Source organism: Equus quagga, chromosome 13 (assembly GCF_021613505.1).
Source record: "Equus quagga isolate Etosha38 chromosome 13, UCLA_HA_Equagga_1.0, whole genome shotgun sequence".
NCBI classification, from domain to species: Eukaryota; Metazoa; Chordata; class Mammalia; order Perissodactyla; family Equidae; genus Equus; species Equus quagga.
This window is the reverse complement of record NC_060279.1, coordinates 33,781,860-33,799,524: the sequence shown is the minus strand read 5'-3', so window position 1 is coordinate 33,799,524 and position 17,665 is coordinate 33,781,860.

Genomic DNA, 17,665 nt, shown 5'->3' with positions numbered 1-17,665 from the left:
GGATTTGGCCAAGAAATAGTCATTAAGGGTCAGGGAAAAGAACGGAAATTGAGAAATTTCACTTTGACACTTTCCCAACTTCCTGTCAGTTCCATTTTCCCAGCTCCTGGCACCCTTCCCTGTGGGTTCTCAAGTCCCGAGTGATTCCATGCTGCCCACCTGTGGTCCAAATCCTCCCTCAGAGCCAGGGCCCTCAGACCTCGCCATTCCTCAGTTTCCAAATTACAAAACTATGCTGTTTTTTTAAATTTGGAAGGCATATCACAGATGCTAAGGGGACAGCAGGTATATCAAGTAACTCTAACTGACGTATAAATGATGACTATGCTTCGTGTCCTAAAGGTATTAGAACCTGAAGGGAAGAGCTAATTAACACAAACACCCTCTAGAGCTCTGCCCCAGGCACTCCAGATGAATAGGGGTTAAAAAAAACAAAACCTGTCTCTCTTCTAAAAAAATTACTTAAGCATATGACTTGAACTACAGTTTTTAAAAAAATTGTTGGTTTTCCTCCACAATAAAGAAATAGTTATTAATCAAGATTCTAAGGACTATTTCAAAAGCGATAACTGATTCATCTTCCTTATCTCCTTTTTTAGTCAGATATAGTTCTAGGAATAAACACAGACAGTTTGAATTTTAATGATTTCTCAAAAATGATACTTGCACATGTAAAAAATTCAGACGTTTCTGTTTTCTAGGACAAGAGATAAATTATTACCGAGGCCGCATCGCACGGTGGAAAGAGCATGAACTCAGTATTGTCTTGCCAAGCCCCTCCCCAGCGCCGGTCTCAGTCTCCACACAGAGATAATAATATATACAAATTTTCAGAGTTCTTGTGAAGATTAAAAATAATTCACGTGAAATATCTAGGATAGAACCTGGCACATCACAGGTGTTCGATGAATGGTAGCAAGTGTTAATTTTAGCTCACTTATCTAAGGAATACCCAATCATCTTTCACTGTAAACACATTTCTGCCTAGACAAAAGGAGAGAGAGTGTAGCAGGAAGAGCATTCAGGTGTAACAGTAGAAATTCTTGCATACGATCCAGGACACTGGGCAATAATGCCAGCTTTGTCATCAGTTAGCAGTGTAAATCTTTGCAAGACATTTAACCCTGGGCCTCCGATTCCTCATCTGAAAAATGAGGGATTTGAACTACGTAATAACTTTGATCATTTTCAGATGTGGGGGTCTCTGCCACTAACTGACTATTTTCCCAGGCAGAGAGAAGGCTGGCAAAAGGTTGTCTCTGTCTGGGGCCAGCATATCCCTAGATGATCAGATCTTTACCCAACAGACCTCTGTGTTCACCCTTCCACCTACAGTTTCCAACCCGGCCTCCCCTCTTTGGACCTTGCTGAAGAGCACAAATGGACTTGGACTCCTAAGACCAGATGTAAACCTCTCCACTGATGCACATTTGCCCTGAGATTTAGGATAATTTGCTTAAATTTTCTGGTCCTCAGTTTTCTCCTCTGCAGAAGTAGCAAAGTTAATACTCACCTCCTTTAGTTTTTATGAGGATTAGATGAGATAATGTATACAAAAATGACTTACAGGCTGTACAGCCTTGTGCACAGTTAATATAGCAGCTTTGACTATTGGTGGTTTAACACCATTGGGAGCACTCTATGGAAAGCACCCCAAGAACTTGGATTCTAAGTCAGGACAACTGTGGGTCATCTACCTGGGCTCTTTGAACTTTGTGTGCCCAGAAGAATCCAGCAGAATAGCATTGAATTTTGCTGTTACAAGATATTGATTTTGGTTTTCGTAGCCAAGAAAGGAAGTTTGTTTAGACTTTCCCTTACGGACAAGGGGCAGGATCTTGTTTTAATGATCTAGAAAAGTTTCCATCCCATTAGTAATTTCCTATCCACGTGACCTTGGGTTTTCTTATTTCAAGAGGCAATTGCAGAATTTCAGGAGAGCGGCCTATGACCAATTGTAAGAAATCAATCAAGCTCTGGAAAGAACTGCAGATCGGTCCCTACAGAGGTCTACCCTTAAGCTTTGCTGGGCTTACTGTCCACGGAACACCAGGTAGCATGAGGCTGCAAGAAATGTAAGGCAGTCTAAGAAGCAGCTGAGCACACCACTGGGTTCCTCAGAAGTATTCTGAAATGCCCCCTTGTTTGCAGGGCTGCACAACACTTTAGAATCTCTTCCAGCATTTTCTCTTCCATACTAAAGTCTAAGGTACAAAAGGTTTTAAGTACCTGAGAATATAGTCCCAAGCATTGGGTTTTCTGAGCAGTCAGCTATGTGGAAGCTTTAAACAGCATTTGTCTCTCTCCCTGAGTCCATCACATCCACATGTGCAGGTCACATGCCCCTGGACAGAGCTGGGCCCCAAAACAGAAGATTAAACAAGTACTCCCATAGCATAATTTGAGATGTTTCACAATCTCCACTGCCCAAAATATCTTTCCCACCAAACACTACAGTGCCTAGAATTCCCAGCATTAAACTCCCTGCTACTAATCTGCTTCACCCTTCACCCCATCCTCTCGCCCAATGTCTAGAGATACGAATCATATCCATCGTTCCAGGCCTAGCTCAGTATCTGCCTTTCATGAAGCCTTCCATGATCCTCCACTTGGAAGTGATCTCTCATTCCTCTGAACATTTACAATGTTTAATTTGTATCTCTTTTATAATATATATTATTTTATGTTTAAACACGTGTACAATCCCCCATCAGGCATAATCTTGAGAGTCAATCCCTCAGTGAGGTTTTATTTATCTTTGTATCATCATCCCATCCCCAGAGCTGGTCCTTAGTAAAGAACCAATATCTGACCAATGGGTGCCATATGCGTGAATGGATGGTAAGAGACAGCCTCCCCTGGGCTGAGATTTTGCTACTCACTAGCTCTGTATCCCTCAGCAGTTGCTTCACTTTTCAAGGCTTTATTTTCTTCCTATAAAATAAGGCCATTTGAGAGTTATAAAATGCCAGAGCTTTCCCAACCATCATTACTAATTCACTGGATGATCTTATAGCTCACAATGGTTCAGCAAAGGCCCAACATTACTCGCATTCATTTTTTGAAGTGGTTTGACAATGTATGTACTGCAATGAGATTTTTAAAAAGAAAAAATTATAAAGGGTATAGTAAGATAAGACCAAATGAAAAATAAACTCACAGAAATAAATTCTCTGCAGTCCTATTTAGTTACAAAGGTGGAGCATGAATTCAGCTTTGAGCTTCCCAGCAACCAAAGCAAAAAGGTATTAAAATAAAAGTATATTGGTTGCTCAAGAAAGTGAAGCTCTTCCTGATATTAAGATCCAAGAGTAATTGATGAAGAAGACTTTGTCCTTAAAACAACCAAATAATGACTACACCAGGGAGCTTAATAGAAATGTTTTCTGCTGCATCCTTTCATACAAGAGTGTTCCAGATATCTATTGCTGTGAAACAACCCCTAAATAGTGGCTTAAAACAATAGCAATCATTTATTATTATCTCACTGGGGATTCACTGGGCTCAGCTAAGCAGTTCTCACTCAGGGTTCCTTACAAAGCTGCAGTCAGACTGTGGCTGGGTCTGGAATCATCTGGAACCTAAGCTGGGGGCTAGAACAGCTGGTTCTCTTCAGACGTCTGTAGGTGGTCTCTCCACGTGACTTTTCAGCATGGTAGCCCTAGAGCAGCCAGAATCCTTACATGGAAGCTCAGGCTGAGAAGAAGAGAGCCAGGCAGGCTGTATCACCTTTCATGAGCTAGCCTCGAAAGTCACACAGCATCACTTCTTCCACATTCTATTTGCCAGAAGCAAGTCACTAAGGCCAGCTCACATTCAAGGGAAGGGTAATTAGTCTCCATATTTTGATGGAGGAGTGTCCAAGCATATGAAAACATGTTTTAAAACCACCATAAATTTCAAGATAGAAATTTGCAATTCAACAAATGCTATTCTTTTGAAGCCAAAGAAGGGATAGTCTGACTTGATCCAGGGATAAAATCCAGGATGTCTAGAGTTGTGTTGCCCTACATGGTAGCCACTGGCATAAGTGGCTATTTAAATTCAAATTAATTATGGGGCCAACCGTGTGGCCGAGTGGTTAAGTTCGCGCACTCCACTTTGGTGGCCCAGGGTTTCGCCGGTTTGGATCCTGGGTGCAGGTATGGCACCACTCATCAGGTCATGCTGAGGCAGCGTCCCACATAGCACAACCAGAGGCACTCACAACTAGAATATACAACTGTGTCCTGGGGGGCTTTGGGAAGAAAAGAAAAAAAGAAGATTGGCAACAGTTGTTAGCTCAGGTGCCAATCGCTTAAAAAAAAAAATTAATTAAAATTAAATTAAAACTTTTTAATGCCATTTTCAGTCTTAATAGCCACATTTCAAATGGTCAATAGCCACACCTAGCTAATCGCTATCATATCATGCAGCACAATTATAGAATATTTCCATCATTGCAGAAAGTTCTATTGGACAGTGTTGATCTAGAATAATGAAAAAACTGTTTATCCTTTGGCTGTTGATCAGAGAATTGCTCGCCTTCTAATTAAGCTCTTGGTAGGCATTGGGCAGCAGAAATGTCCAAATTTTAACATTTGACAAGAGTGTGAACTACATGAAATTTTTATTGCTAATGAAGGAGAGCCCCATACACCTTAAAAATCTATAGGGCAGGAGACAGTCTTACTTCCTTTAAGGAAAATGACGGCTCCTAACCAAAACCCAAATAGGTGCCCACCCCGCCTCCACATGGGGGTTTTCAGTGGAGGACCTCCCAGCAAGACCAAAGTTTTCCTCAAGATGATTTCCAGAAACTCTCTCTTAAAAACAATTGGTGGATGCCAGGCCGGTGATGCAGCAGTTAGGTGCGCACGTTCCACTTTGGCGGCCCGGGGTTCACCAGTTCGGATCCCGGGTGAGGACATGGCACCACTTGGCAAGCCATGCTGTGGTAGGCGTCCCACATACAAAGTAGAGGAAGATGGGCATGGATGTTAGCTCAAGGCCAGTCTTCCTCAGCAAAAAGAGAAGGATTGGCGGCAGATGTTAGCTCAGGGCTAATCTCCCTAAAAAAAAAAATTAGGGGAAAGAAAGATAAAATGAAAGCTACAGAGTTAATTCCCTCACTCTTTCATTCAACCAGCATTTACTGAGCAGGCATGGATACTATGCTTTGTCCCTGAAACATTTTCAAAATAGATTTTACCAACCTCCCAGGACCCAGAAGCAAACAAAAGTCAATAATGCACCCAAGAAAAATCTACTTTTAAGTAGCATAATTTTCTAGCAAAACCACCAGAGAAAAATGGTTGCAAAATGTACCCCTAAGTAGCTGAAAGAGCTGGCCGGCTATATATAGTCATTAGATATAAGCCAATTAAATTGAAAACACTGTCTGCCAAAAATGATGATTTGGGATTTAGAAAAGTTGAATTCAAGCCACTCTGTTTTCCAGTAGATCAAGAGGCCTTTTCTGGTTAGCAACAACAAAATTATATTACCAGCATAGAGAATAGTTATTTTTATACTTTTCATAATAGGAGTACATGCAGTTAGATCATGCACAAATTGTTTCAAATCATTAAGAAACAAATAAAAAAGAAGGGTTGAAGGAAGCAAAGGCAGAACACAGGCCCATTTTTAAAGACTGAAATTATTATCTGACTCATCAGGAGACCACCCCTGTGAACACTTGCCATGGTCTAAAGCTCAAGTTGAACATAAGCATTAGGCATCAGATCTCGCATCCTAGCTCTGCTGACTGTCTTCTGTTTCACCTCCCCCCTTCTCCACCCTTCTCCCACTGCTCCGTGCCCCAGAAGGCTAACCTGTGCAGGCTGCATCAACAAGCTCTCTTGACCTCTCCCTTCTGGAGGAGTTCAGCCAATGGGAGGCACTAGCAGGAGATTAGAGGTGGGAAGATGGAAAGTTAGACTATCTGTTCCCCCAGCTCCCTCCCTGCCAGGCCACCATGGGCCATCTGCATTCTCTAAGAAAGAGTATACAACACTTTTCAGGCAGCCGTCTTCACATAGCCACACTTTTCCAATTCCAGTAACCTCTCACTTACTTTGATTGTTCAGGCCTGTGAGTGGCAATGGCTCCCAGGATGCCACACCAACCCCTGTAGGTTTTCCCCAACCTTGCCTATACCTTTGTAATAGTTCCTTTTCTTAACCTCTCTTCAGTTACTTAGTTTTATGAGAGCTATCTGTTTCCTGACAAGCCGTGACTGATACACCAGACCATTACTAGTTTTTATGCACAAAGACCAAAGCAAGATCAATTACATTTACAAGCAATCTTAAAGGTATTCCCGACAGATTTTTCCAACACATAATGAAGTGACATTATTAATGATGGAATATTACACCTAAATCCCACCTGTTCATCATAGAAAATGTTAGAAAAAATTCGGAACTATAATTTATGGAAGACAACACCAGCACAAGGTTTAAATCAAAAGTCCACCAAAATAATGGCTCTATGATTTAATAGAGCAATACTGTCCTTTAAAAAAGGCAGGAGAAGGAGGCCTTCAACTGGATAAAATTTGTAAAAAGGAAATAAATTAGCTCCCCGTTAGAGCAGAACTCGAGCAGTTCTGGTGGTGAGAAGTATTCAGAAGACTCTTTGTAACCAACAGTACTGCATGAGGAAGCAAATCCAGTCAGTAAAGAGAATGGTTCCCGCAAAGACTGGTGCAACTCTTCTTGAGTTAGAAGCCCTGCAGCTACCCTACCCACCACCACCTGGTGCAGTGAATGAACAAAATCATCAAAGTCAGGCAGCCTGGCTTTCAAATCTCTCCAAGTCAAAATCATTTATAAAGTGGAGAAAATAGTGTCTCCAGTGTAGGGCAGTTGTGAGGATTAAGCGTAAAAATACATATAAAATACCTAGCACAGTATCTGATGCATTAAAGCTGTTCAACAAATGGAAATTCAAAAATAGAAAACCAACAAAAGGGAACCAAAGATATACCACAAGACCACCCTGAAAATCAGCAAGTTGATCAGGAAAAAAAGATGGGAAGGCATAGGTTGATAAAGTGCCTTCCCCCGCCACCCAGTCTCTCAGGCATCGTGTGCATTTTGAGGACCTTCGTCATGGATGAATTCTCAAAGGGACGGCAAGGAATAGTCACCCTAAGGGAATTTTCCCATTCCTTTTCCTGGAATAGCTTCAACTTTTCTTCTCCTTCTACCATTTTATTTTTTGAAGGTAATTAACACTTTTCCCAATGCACCATAGTGATCATTTCTTGCTATTACAAACTATCCCGGAGGCCAGCAGAGTCAAATTGATACTAGACTGAAGCAGGCAACTCATCAGTAACCATGGTGCCCTTTCAGTTGGCCAGAAGTGCCACTAGCACCTTGTTCCAAGTGTCCAGAATGCTGTGACCAACTGGGTCCTCTGCTTGGGTTTTTGAGGCCATCCCACCTGAGTGATGAAACATTATCTTTGCCTGGGTTGGCCAGATCCAGAGCTCAGAAGCAAGATCATTTTCTCACAAAAGGAATATCTTCTTTTATATGTCTTAGATTATGTCAGAGACATGGTACTGACTCTACTTCTGGATGGAATTCATATATTAACAGCAATTTATAAGACAAGGGGGTACTTCAGCAGGACCCTAAGGAAGTGGGACTGAGGACAGGGTCTTTTGACAAGCGAAAGAGGAAGAGAATGCCAAAGACTGAGCCACTGCACAATGTGCTTAGAAGACCAATGAAAGCACATATGAGAGAACCCTAAAGAAAAATCAATTCCGAAATTCTGCTTTATCCCTGGAATTGGTTTACAGATTCCTAACCTTGAAATCATGGACCCAGTTTCCCCAGTCTTCCTGATCCCTGGCATTGCTGTTCCATGACCCTCAAGACCAAGATCCCAGTGAACTCAATGAAATGTTCCCTGGTGAGCAAAGCAAATTCCAGTAGAAAGAGATCAACATGTGGTAAACACCCACCACGTGCCAAGCATTGCACAACATGTTTTTACAGATGTTATCTCCGTTAATCCTGATAGTAATCTCATAAAATCCTATTTTATGTGAAGTAGTAATCCCTGTTTCACAGGTACAGAACAAAGACTCTGAGAAGTTAAGTAATTTGCCCAAAGTTAAGTTGCAGAACTACAATTGCATCAACAATTAACAATGTTTCATAGCCCATTCTCATTCTATTCTGCCCCATGCTCATCAAGAATTTCATCCATTATTCAGCATTGTTACATACAGCTACGAGACCCTATAACACATTATCTTCACTTCATCAGTACCTCATCGTGTACACAAAGCTGGCAAGAGAGTTGGAATGCCCAATAGGCAGTTCTATTTAAAAGGTGGAGGAACAGGGAGCCACATAGCAGTTACCGGTATGGAATTCTAAAATCCAGCCAAGCAAATGTTGCAGGACCTCCTATTCTGGGTACAGGAAATGGTTCTTGAATAGAGCCTGCTTCTACTCCCTGGAACTGGGTGGCTCTGCCCTCTGGAATGTTCCTCCTTTTCAATAAGAAATAGCCTTTATTTGCAGCTGAGTAGTTTTCTCAGCTTGCCTCCTGACTCTTTCTTACTTTGAACTGCCATGCACCATTTAATCTAGACTAGTCCAATTCCCTTATAAACTCTGTGAGTTTTCTATTTACCAGGTTATGTCCATTTCATTAGACAAAAGCTATACCACCAGTTATTTTTGAGACAGACCTCCACTTTTGTCAGCATGTCAAGATGCTCTGGAAAAATGCCCTTAAAATACTTAGAAGGCTTTTGTCTAGCTGAGAGAGTCCAGTAGCCACCATTTCAAATCTTACTGTGGTCTTAACAAAGTCTTAAATCCACACTCTTGATTTGATCTGTGTCTTGAGACCATATCTTACTTTGAGAAACTTTTGCCAGTTGGAGACACTAGAAATGTGAAGTGGTTTTATTTCCTAGCCCAGCATATCCTGGACCCTCCATATTTACTTTAAATTCTGCTTGCACACAGACCAGTTCTTTCCTTAGTTTCTCTCTCTCTTCTCATACCCTACTACATATAACTTTTTATTTAAAAGTCAATTGACACCTTCAGCACTCTAAATGGAAATCTTACTCCAAATCCAAGACTTCACTAAGTACATTTTCTATCTTCCAAGTTCCTGGAAGTGACAGTATTGCCACTTGTCCCACTACTACATAATATGGTTGCCCTTTATCAGCCTCCAGTAGCGGTTTCCTCTCAGGTCTTCAGGCTCCACTAGCACTCTACTTGCTGCCCCTATGGCCTCTGCCAGCCACCCAGTCTCAAAGTCAATGCGACAGAACTTAGGGTTTTGTTACAGCAACATGCCACTTCCAGGTGTCAATTTTTCTATCATTTTTCCATTTCTGCGTGGCAAACCACCACAAAACTTAGTGACCTAATGATTTATTACTTGTCATGATTCTGTAACTCAGCTGGGTCATTCTTCGGCGGGTTATGTCTTGGATCACCGATGCAGCTGCATTCAGCCAGGGGGCCTTTGGGGTCTGGACCCAACTGGCCTCTCCAACCACATGGTATTTAATTCTGGGCTTCCTCACAGCATAATGGTCTCAGGGTTCCAGGAGCACAAGCCTCAATGGACAAGTGCTTATCAAACCTCTGCTTCCATCACATTTGTTTATGTCCTGTTGCCAAAACAAGTCATATGGCTGAACCCAGTGTCAAGGTGGCAGAGGAATATATAAGGATGTGGATGTTGGCAGGTGTCATTCACTGGGGTTGTGACTATAGCCATCTACTACAGAAGTGAAATGTAAGTTTTGTACTTTTCTCTGTATCTTCATTCAAGTATAGCTCAAAATCTTGTTCACATAGGTATATTTGGTATATATTTGTTTAATTGAATTGAAGAGGCACAGAGTTTTGCAAATGCAGGAACCAGAAAGTCTCAGACTACTATAACCCTGGAACTCCAAAATACTATAAAACAAAGCAAACCATTAAAAACACTTCTTTTCCACTATCTTTCCACATTCTTGTAAATCAAATATCTTTTCTGGCCGAAGGTGGTCTCTAGGGTATCATGAAGTTCAAATAAATCACTGTAACTCATCAGCCTTGTTTCTGTTATAGTCATAAGCAACCCTAGAAATAAACGGTATATGAATTTGAGAAATTTTCTGATCCTAACTGTTTGAATACCTGAATAATCATACAATGTATACTCCTCAGTATTTGCACAAGAGAAAAAGGATTAAATAGAGTTACTGGCATTTCAAACCTATTATTTGAATTTTGCTAAAATCAGACATGAGAGCTGATTCATCTTCCTCATCTGAGAATATAGGCATGTTTAGTTTTTCACTAAAATAAAGAGAATCATGAATGTGTCTTAATGGCCTCAAAGGTTCTCCTCCCATCAACCATTTTCTCCAGAAGAGGTTGGGGTTTTTCATCGATAGTAGTGGGTAATGATGAACACATTTTGAATCTGTCTCTTGATTAATGACGTCTTGCCTTCAAGGATTGATAGGCCATAAAACTCTGCTAAAAGATGCATGCATCCCTTTCTACCAATTGTGATTCTACAAAACCAGGTATTTTGTACAATTTTTCCCCATGAAGCAGAATATCCCTTCAAAGTGTGACAAGGGGATTCACTGAGTAGTCAATGTGCATGTGGCAGTTTTCCATTGTTCTGCTTGTTACAAAATTAACCCTCTGCCTAAGTTTCCAGTCCCAGCACTGCAAACGATATTTCTACCCCAAGTCTAGGGGACAAAAGGAAGAGTTCCTGGGACCAGACGGGATCACTAAAGCTCTCCAAGCTAAGGGCAGAGGGGAATGGGTATCCCTATTACTCTCTAATTGAAACACCTACCACCAATTAGCCCTGATAAGCATGTAGAGCCTACTGTGAGGATGATGATAACAGGAGCCAGTGTTTATTGATCTCTCACTGTGCCAAGCATTGTTCAAAGCACTTTACATGGATTAACTCACTTAATCCTCACAGCCCCCCTATGAGGTAGGTGCTTTGATTATCTCCACTTTATAGAGGAGGGCACTGGGTTGTAAAGCAATCTATTCAGGGTTATATAGCTTTAAATAGCAGAGACAGGATTTGAACCCGCCATCAGCTCCATTGCTTCAAAGATAGTGATGTCATGCAAAATTCAAAATTCTTTCCTGCATCCATGACCTTGGGATTGTACCTTTAACAGCAAGTCTTTGATGTTTATCTACTTATGATGCAAGCTGACCCATCTAACTTTCTGATGATTTGCACAAATTGTTAGCAGAAGGGCAACTACAGAAGACTCTGGCCAGTCACATAAGGCCAGTGAACCTCAGCCTAGGTCCGCTTCTCCTGGACTGTCTGGGCATCTACACTCTCCTGGAAATTGAATGGGCTTGCTACCCAGACCACAATCTCTGCAGATAGCTCATGGCCTCCAATCCCGCAGAACTGGAACTCTCGTGTGATGTGCACTCTCCTCAGCCACCACCACTATGTCCCCCACCAACCACAGTCAATCAAAACGTGCTTCCTGAGGACCTACTACGTGCCGGGCCCCATGGTAGGCACAGATGATAGACCTGCCTACTGGGAGCTTTCAGCCCCCACAACCCTGACTCCCAATTTGAGAAACATGATTAATTTGGGGAAATACCAACTTGGAAGTAATTAGGGGGGATGTTTTAGAAAGATTCAAGCTAAACTACCTTTATGGTTCCTTCCGACCTCACCCCCATCCTCTTGATTCCTCTCTAAGGCAACCGTTTATTAGTTTGATTTCAACACACACACTTGTACCTGTAATTACTATATAATGTCTGTTTACCTTTTTAAATGAAAATGAATTTAAATTAACCTTGTTTTGTGAATTTCAAGGCACCCCCTGAGATAAATGAAGACACTCCAGGGTGTCATCAAACCAGTGCTGGGAATCCTTGCTTTAAAAAGTAGAGACGCAAGCTCATTAAACCTTCAAGGAGCCAGAGAGGAGAAATGTATATAGATAGACAGATAGACACAGCACATTAAAGAGAGACTTTGACATGTATATTATTCACCTATATGCACATACACACAAATACATATGACAGGCGGTGCACCAAAATGTGGTTATCTTTAGGTGAACTGTCTGTTATAAACTTCACACCAATGCTGCTCATTATTAAGACCTCTGCACCACAGAGGAGATGCTGGAAACAACATCTCCAGAAGAAAGAAGAGGCCATTATTTTTCAGAGGTGTTCAAGTGCCTAGACAGATGAGAGGTTCAAAACAGCATCCAGGCGAATCTCTTGAGACTCCCCACATTACTGCTGCAGACTGAGATCACTGATGGGAATTTTCCCAGAAGTTCTTGAGCTTTCTAGTGGAGTGGTTTTCAGGCAGGGTCTTTGAAAGCCTCTCACTTCGACGTCACAGGCTAAGATCTGCTGGGACCTTTGCTAACCCAGCCTATCCAACAGGTATGTAAACCTCTAATTCCTTGCATTGCTTCCCTTCAGACTTGGAAAACACAGAATGGCTTCTCTTTGGATACCAACTACTATAAATAGGTAACAGGTAATCATTTTTTTCTTTTTTGTGTATATATTTTTTACATATATTTATTTTGTGTATATATATTTTAGTGTTTTTACACTAGACATATTATTTGTATAATAAAGCAATAAATACTTTAAAATGCTTTAAATATATAAAGCATTAAAGGTTTTGATAGAGATGCTATAGAAACTCTGAAAAGAGATACAAAATATGAATTGTAAGGGCGTAGGGAAGGCTTCCTGGAGAGAGGGGCGTGTTCCAAACTGCATCTTGCGGGAGGTGAGGCGTTGCTGCAGGCTAAAGGTAAGAACGGGAAAGGTAAAGGGAAGAGCATGTGCAAAGCCACGTGAGAGAGCTCTGCATCCTTGACGACCCACCCACACATTGTTTGGTGTGACAGGGACATACATTGTTGCACAGGAATAAGGTAAGATGAGGCTAAAGAGAGAAGCAAGAGACCTCATCCAGGAGGACTTCCTGTGTCAGTGTATTAAATGTTGGGGATTATTTTCCTGAAGGCAATAAGGAGCAACTGAAGAGCTGGAAAAGTAATATCTGTGTTCTATGAAAGTCACGGCAGTTGCACAGAGGGGATATGTGTAGAGGCTGGAATAGTGGAAGCCAGTCCAGAGAGCCATGGAGGTGATGGGTCCTAGGGAGATTCCAGAAGATGGTATCTGGGCCGGAAGAAGGTCTGCTGGAGGGTGGGGGGGGGATGTGACAGGGAGTGGTCAATGGCTCCTTCCTCTTTCCCTCGAACTGCAGGGAAGCTGGAGGCACTTAAATTGAAGGATGATAAATCAGGTACTTTCTGCCCGGCCTGGAATGCACTTCAAAGGTGGAGAGAGGGGAAAGTGATATTTCAAGAATTCCTCCAGAAAGGAAATCTGGGAACCAAGCCCTTCCTTGCAACAAAAACAGGAAAGTGACAGTGTATACCTAGGTGTATTTTTCTTGGACATCTTCCTAGCCTGTAGATAAAGCAATAGATTATTCCAATCAGGGATTGCTGGGTGTTTCTAATTGACCTCATGCTTTTACTCAGGCCAGTTAAGGCTCTTTGAGACCTCTCCCTGTGCTGATTGGCTCTTCTGCCCACAGCCCCGCTTAGCCAAAGCGTCTTAGCTCCCAAGAGGAGACACTTGGGGATGTCCAAGGCACCAAAGGCGATCAGGCCATATTTTAGGTGCTACTGCTGACCGTAAAGCAGAAGGGAAAACAGAGCTGCAGGACAAACTGGTCTTACAACAGGGCTTCTCAGGCTTAGGTGTGCAAAGGAACCCCTGGGGATCCCACAGGCCTGGGGCGGGGCCTCAGATTCTGCATTTCTCACAAGCTCCCAGCTGATGCCAATGCTGCTCAACTGTGGATCACATTTTGAGAAGCACTGGTCTAGTGGTCGGAGGTTGGGAAAGTACCTGGAGGGAATCCGATATTGACAATTCCTGAGCTCCATTGATTCGTTGCATTTGTTGCATCTGCACTGGAAAATGGACCTGTGTGCGCTATAGTTTTGGAGACTGGAAGACGTAAAGGAGAAAGAGACAAGAAATAAGACAGTTTAGAACCCTCAAAGGTATAGTATTGCAAGCAGCATATTGAAGATAAGAAAATAAAGTAAGTAAACAGGGCATCTGCATTAGTTTTCTATTGCTGTGTAACATATTGCTATGAACTTAGTGGCTAAAGCAATACCCATTTATTATCTCACAGTTCTGTAGGTCAGAAGTCCAATTACGAGTTAGCTGGATCCTCTACTCAGGGTCTTATCAGGCTGAAATTAAGATGCCAACCAGGCTGCGACTCTCATCTGAGGCTCGGGGCCCTCTTCCTAGCTCATTCAGAATGGCAGGATTCACTTCCTTGCAGTTGTAGGACTGAAGTCCCCAATTTCTTAGTAGCTATCAGTTGGGGAGGACTCTCAGCTCCTACAGGCCACCTTGCCATGTGGCCCCCTTTTGCCGTGTAACCTAACATAATCATAGGAGTGATACCCTCTGGTCGAAGGGTGTGGGTCATTTGGGGCCATCTTAGAATTCTCCCAACCATAGCATCGTATGACTACACGCTTCTCATTAGAGTAATTTCTTCATTTATGCATAGGGCTCTAAATCCTCCTGTGATGATGGTGGTAGTAGCAGTAGCTTCCATCTTTTGAGCACCAATTATGTGCCAGCGCTTTGCTAGGTACTTGAATACTCCTAGCTCGTTTAACCCCATCAATAATCCTTAATAATCCGATCATTATAGACTTCTATATTTTGTAGATGAGGAAACTGAGACTTAGAAATTTTAAGTAACTTGGTCTACGTCACACTGTTTAGTGACCCAATGACATTTGATAGAATGGATTGAGTCCTAGCCTGGACCGACTGAGTGACCATTAATTTCCTCACCTAGAAATGGAGAGGTAAAATAAGAAGATCTCTGAGGTTCCTTCAATTTTGACATTTACGTTGTGAAAAGTTCAATGCAAAGATTTTCAGTAATTTCTTTCTTTCAGATCCAAGGAAAGCAAAGGTTGTAGCAGCCTGAACAGTAGAAGTGAGCAAGTTCAACCAGGATGGTTTTCATCACAAAGGTGGTTCTTACCTAACTGAGTGCCCCCTCTTCTCTGATCGTGCCCTCACTTGCCTTTGTTGAATAGCTTTGCAAAACCAAAGCCTGGCCCACGATTCCTTCCCCATCTCCAGTTCCCCTAATCGTAGCTTCTGGTATAAGGCACCACCCCACAACATCCCAAGATGAAGTCTTGATGTGCTGGAAAAGTCTAAAGGAAATATATAATTTTAAGTGCTATGAAGGTGATAGAATGTCAGAAGTACAAGAAATCAACCAGTAAATTGTGAGATTTCAGTCATGGTACGTTCTGTAACAGTATACAAATCATAAATTTTTTAAGAAGACAAAAAAAGAAAAACAAGGAAAAGCTATCAGTGCCATCTTGTGGAAAGACCTATACTAAAATGTCCAAGGTAATCTAGCCACACCCCAGATCAGGTCTAAGCCTCTACACTCCACACAGATATGAATCCAATAGACAGCAGGATAGTTTCACTCTTTGTTTATAGCCAATGGTGCTGATTGGTAGAAGGTCCCTTCTGATTGCCTGCTTCCTGTGCCATGGTCAGTTATTAAATAATTTGTATATTATCCCTAACTATACAAATACCACATAAACCCCCATATCTCCAGCACCATACACACACAAAACCCACACCCAAACTCCTCTGCTTGGTTCCTCTACACAGCATGATTTTCCAAATGTGGAAGATTTTCATTGACCTATCACAACACGCCATCCCCAACAAACACACACACACTTAGACCACAATTGCTTATGGTATCTTTTTATTTTAAAAATAAACTTGATTTCATTTCACTTCTTGAGTTGATTAGAAATTATTTCTCTTCTTTCCTTCTATCTGAATATTCTCATCTGTATTAATTACCTATTGCTGCATAAAAAAATTACCCAAAATTTGATGGCTTAAAATAATAAACGTTTATTATCTCATAGTTTCTGTGGATAAGGAATTCAAGAGAGGCTTAGCTTGGTGGCACAGCGAATCCATGAGGTTATTGTCAAAATGTTGGGCAGGTCATCCAAAGTCTTGATGGAGCTGGAGGATCCACTTCCAAAATAGCTAGCTCTCTTACATGATGTTGGTATGAAGCCTCAGTTCCTCACCACATGGATCTCTCCATAAAGCTCCTTGACTGTCCTCACAACATGGCAACTGGCTTCTCTCAAGAAGGAGCAAGGCAAAAACCACAACGTCTTTTATGACTTAACCTAAGAAGTCACACACCATCATTTCCACAATATCCTACTGGTTACAAAAACTGACCCTCTCAATGTGGAGGACTACACAAGGCATGAGATGACTCATTCGAGCCATCTTGAAGGTTGGCTACCACACCATCCCTTCTTAAATACAATTTCCAGATCATCAAGTCCCAGGTGTGAAATGTGTTTAGACAAAGGAAGATGAGAACATTTAAGACATTGAGAATTCTGATTTGCAGTTCAAGAGCCACGGGAACCAAACCCAAGCAATCTTTCGCCTTGGTGGCACACAGGGACCTACCTGAGGAAGGAATTCTCTGACTCCGGCTTTGCCTCTAACTGCCACTGGCATCAAGCCAGTCAAGTAACTGGGGCCTCAATATGAAAGAGAATGAGGTCAAAATATTCTTATCAACTGGAGAAGAGGGAGCTAGGATGCCCTAAAACTGTTCTGTTGAGCTTTATAATTAAAGTTACTTCCAGTATTTCACAATGGACAGAGAACAAAATGGAAGGAAGATCCCCGTCTTCATAAGACTTTTCTGGTGGTTCTAACCCAAGCTTATCTTCCCCCACTGACTTCTTTTGTGCTTGTTATTTTTACTGCACAATTAACTTTTAAATATATATTATCTGGTTGTCTTTGACGAGCAATTTAGTACTTCAGTATATGTTATGAGAACAATTACTTCTGAATCTAAATCCCCCCAAGTATGTTGTAAATTCCTTGAAGTCAGGGAAATTAAGCTTAGTACTCAGCCACTGTCAGTGTCAACAGATTGTTCTCCAGAAATATGTCCCCCTCAACATGCTCACATACACACACTCACATACACATGTGATCATAGACATGCACACAACAGGAGCAGAGCTCTATAAAGAGCATTTATCCCTTTATACAAAAATAGTAATTAAACTTAGCCAGGATACGGGGCTGGCCCCGTGGCCGAGTGGTTGAGTTCACGCGCTCCGCTTCAGCGGCCCGGGGTTTCACCGGTTCGAATCCTGGGCGCGGACACGGCACCACTCATCGAGCCATGCTGAGGCGGCATCCCACATGCCACAACTAGAAGGACCCACAACTAAAAAAATATACAACTATGTACCGGGGGGCTTTGGGAGAAAAAGGAAAAATTTTAAAAATCTAAAAAACAAAAAGGCAGGACAATAGTGACACAGTCATTCTTTCCTTAAAAACACAAATACAAACATGTAAAAAGTACACTTTAAGAAGGTGCTACACAATACCCAACACAGTCCTCAAACTCATCCAATTAAAAAAAGACATAAACATGCCTTGTCACTTAGTCCTGTAGACTCACATACACTCCCAGAAATGTACATTCACACTATTGC